This window comes from Pinus tabuliformis, chromosome 8 (assembly GCF_031772625.1).
Source record: "Pinus tabuliformis cultivar Carrire ecotype Pingquan chromosome 8, CPIR1, whole genome shotgun sequence".
Taxonomy (NCBI): Eukaryota; Viridiplantae; Streptophyta; class Pinopsida; order Pinales; family Pinaceae; genus Pinus; species Pinus tabuliformis.
The window spans coordinates 196621997-196626461 of record NC_142294.1 but is presented as its reverse complement, the minus strand read 5'-3'; the positions used below and the strand labels follow the sequence as shown (position 1 = coordinate 196626461).

The 4465-nt window shown below is 35.1% G+C and overlaps 1 non-coding gene across 1 annotated transcript; it reads right to left on the bottom strand.

The window, feature by feature from the left end:
* Nucleotides 1-3450: 3450 nt before the first annotated feature.
* LOC149234800 (U4 spliceosomal RNA) lies at nt 3451-3595 on the bottom strand. The gene has a single exon (XR_016246881.1). It is a non-coding gene; the product is annotated as a U4 spliceosomal RNA (small nuclear RNA).
* Between the last annotated feature and the right edge of the window lie 870 nt (nt 3596-4465).

The window sequence follows — 4465 nt, the reverse complement described above, 5'->3', positions numbered from 1 at the left end:
ATCTGGGTTGAAATTAACTAAACACAAAATTTAGTTTTAATTGTGGGTCTTTTTGCATGCTGCAGAGCAGCTATTTGAACACACGTCAATAAAAGGATGGAAAATGTGAGCTCGTTGTAGTTTACCACATCCAATACCCTTTTGACAGAAGAATTTATTGGCCTCACTACACTTCTTACTTTGTACATAACGCATCATAAGTAAATTCCATGAGACTATGCCTCTTTGAGACATGCCCTCAAAATCAATGTGAGCAATATGGACAATTCCACAATCGATGTATATATCTATTAGTGCATTCCCCACAAAATAATGCCCCTTCAATCTATTCTTTATTATATAGACATGGACTTCCTGAACTTCTTGTGGGACTAATAGATCGGCATATTCAGGGAGAATGCTTGCAAAGGTCACAGAGTTGGGCTTCAATCCTATAACTTATAAATGATGAAAGAGATTCAAAGCTTCATGATGGAGACCATTTTGTACATATGCAACAATCATGGCGCTCCATAACACTATCTCTATTACAAACATTTGTGGAAGAACTTTTGTGCAACTTCATTTTTATCCAAACTTGGAATACAACTTTTACACGGCCCATTGTGTCCCATGGTGGAAAGATAGCAACAAAAATCAAGACTGGATCTGTGTTAATCATGTGCTATGATTTTGAATTTAGTGTAGCGTAATTGATATTTCACAGACTACCTCTTGTTTATGCAAACTAATTTCTATCATTTCCAACTAGAGTTTTTATCGATGATGATTCAGAGAATATAAGAGCATCAAAGACCTCTCCATGATATTTTGTACTCTAGAATACATCGAAGAGTACAAAACTAAAATCAAATTGAATCACATAGTTATAACATATCACAAGTGACAATTAGAGATCAGTTTGAACTATCGAAAGAGCCCACACAATTGACCTATGCAATCCCAAGCTTTCGCATACAACTTTGTAAGTCTAGAATGTAAAGTAAGCAATATATGTAACCTAAGTAATCCTCTTAATCATAGGTTCTTGACACTACAAGAAAAGAACTATCATAGGACAACACCGTCTCCATGTTCCACTTGTAATCATACATATCGACAAGGTTCTTCTCCACAATCACTTTAGATGCCAATCTGACTCCCCAAGTTGGATATGGACTTGCTTCATTCTAGAGATATTGGTAACCATATACAGTGAAAAAAGTGGCAAAAAAAAAGGTTCAACCCCATTTTACTTGTTGCATTTCACACAAGAGCTTAAGGACATCTTTGCCACACGTATTATCTGCATAGCACACACTTGGGGAATCTACAAAATATATTTAGATTAACATTTCTTAAATACCCTCCACATATCTTTCCTATCTTCCTCATTTGGTGCATATCCTAGAAATTTCTATTCAATACACAAGATTCATCTTTGTTGAGAACTTCACAATGACATCACACCCATATGTAGGAAATAGCCATAGCTGAGAAAGTCCTAATGTTGTCTTACCATCCCAGAACTACGCTTGTGAAGATTTTCATCTTATTATTTATGTCTTTGAGCCTGTACATCCCTAGTGCTATAACCAATGGCTCTTATACCAATTTGTAATGTACCTTCTATACTAAATCATCAAATAGGAATCTAATGGTCTAGTTTTTAAGTCAAAGTGAATGGATAGAATTTTATTTAATGTGGGTTATGCAAAATGTCATTCATCTCCTTGGTTTCAAACCTATGGTCATCCTTCCTTGTCCACTCTCTCTACAAAGTTCTCAACCAAACATACTAACAAGGATATATCCATCCCGTGGCCAACCCATTTAAATCTACAATCAGAACATAAAGTAATTCCTCTACTGTACCATCATGTCTTCTTACTATAAAGAACTTTGTTGTGAATGAATTTCCTGCATGACCTACAAACAGACCCCAATAACTGAAAATGCACGCAAGGGGCAAGGGCAAGACATTGCTTAACATCTATCATGTGGGAGACCTGGAATAAGGGGCCATCCAAATTCGATGCATATGATACTTTTCTTTTTTCTATTAAATATTCCTTCTCAATGTAAGATCCAACGTGCATCCCAGTGCCATCCATCCTATTGTTTTCTTTCACCATTGGCTGGAACTTTGAAGGGCTTCTTAACTTGCACACAAAACATTGTTCTATTTTCCGTTTATATTGAAATGATTCCATTTGTCTGACCTTTGGAGAGATGATTCTTTCAATTGAGCAAGGTGATTAGCAAGGCTCTACCATGGTAACATAGGTCATTACAGTTTTCATAAAATCCTATCACTTATCTGCGCCAACACATGGGAATGGGAAGATTTATCAACCTTATATCACTCTACAATTCATGAACTTTCCCTACTCATCCAAATAGAAGTTAAAGCTCACTATAGAGAGGTGTTATGGTCATGAGAGTATGATAGGCCAATTATTTACAGAATATCAAAAATGATTAATTCACCTTGTTGTTACTGAATATGTTTTCATCTCAAACCGTTTTGAGAATCAGTGCCATGCCAACAAGTATCGTCAAATTTCTGCCATGACAAGTAATATTCTCAAATTTCTCATCAGTTTACAGTGACTGGATTACATTATAAAAGCTTGACACGCCTTTACAACTCCTGATAACTCCTTAATGAACTTTAATCATTAAGGAAAAGACTAAATTAATGAATCTCAAACCCTAATGAACTTCAATCATATTCCAAGTGCCAAACACTTTGAATGGTTGAGAAAGCTCTGATTTCCAAACCCCTCAAAGCTGCTACATGTTACATCTCCATATACAAGAAAAATTAATGAATAATTTCAAACCCTCATCAATAATCATATTCAAATCGTCAAACACTTAGAATTGTTGTTCTGGTTGAAGCTCAAATAAAAAATTACTAGAATTCAAACGAAAGGTTTTGATGTCCAATCCCATGGCGAGTGCCACTGCATCCCTACATAGAGTTGATATTGACGTGCATATAAAATGATTTCTGTAGAAAGAATGAACAGATAACTTAGAGTAGAATTATAAACTAACTGGCTTTTACAGCAGACCAAAGAGATGGTAATAACTGCAACGATGCAAGTTCTCTTGGAGTATTTGGTATTCTGGTAACAATAATACTTCATCCACATCCATGAAGAAATATCTTCCTGCATTTACCATAGCCTAACAGGTGCCATAGCCTAACAGATGCCATATAGCACAATATCCGAATTGAACAGCCAGTCCCACCCACGTAATGTTCTTCACCCAGTCCTGAATAAATCCTGAACATCCACGAAGAAATATCTTCCCGAATTTACCATAGGCCAACAGATGCCATATAGGACAATATTATTAGTTAACCGACAATATTATAAGTTAACTAGTAATCCCAGCCATGGAAATTTCGTCTTCTGTATTTATAGTTTGCTACCAGTTTGGAAACTTGAATTATTTGGGGCCCGAGCCAAAGGCGAGCCCTCCAAAAATTCTCGCAGGACCGAGCATAGCCCAGGACAACGAGGGGGGTTGGAAATAGTTTTCAACCAGCAATTGACGCGCCTCAGTCTTACCTTACTAGCTGCGTCATTTCCCCCATATCATTTCTTACTCCACTCTATGCTCTTCTTTGTATTTCTGTTTTTGAATTGTGAGATGTGGGAAAATACAATATATTTTTTAGTTGATAGAGAGAATGTTCAATTATTTGTATGATTATAATGTGTAAAGAGAATATCAGATATGGTATTTTTTAATGATATCTGAATCATTAATTAATAATATATATGAAAATTTTATTTGTTTATATTTGTGTAAGTAGATGGTAGTTATATGGTATTTTAAAAATCAAGGTTATAAGTTTATTGTTAAAAATAAGATTTTGCTGAGTTAATTATATATAGATATTGAAATATAAAGGAAATGAGGATGATTTTTATGTATTGAGACTCTTTAGTGGTTAACTGGTACAATTCAATGAAAGAGCTAAAAAATATAGGGTGAGCTGGAATAACTAGGTTAAAGTGCAAGAGCTTTAGAGAAGATGATGTTCACTTTGAGGTGCACTATAATTGATGTTCATTTGAGTTGTCCCATATTAAAAGACAAACTAATTTCTTAGCAAGCTTGTAATAAATTCATGTTACTTGTAAACATTCAATGACAACACTCTGATTCAATTGACATTAAAATTCCCTCCAAATACAATTCATTTAATACCCATTCCATTGTTAGATGATTTTCCTCCATTTAAACTTAATATAATACCCTTAGCTCTTTTGCAGAAGATAGAGTCCAATCACTTCCAACTAATCCTAAGGCCAAAAAGCAGCAAAACTGCATCATTTTAAACCAATCACCTCTTTTGTGGAAGATAGAGTGGTAGCGCCTCAAACTCAGCCCAAGGCCACAAAGCAAGAAACCTACATCATTTTAAATAAACCATCTTCTAGTCCACTAAGTCTTTTTTAGACGG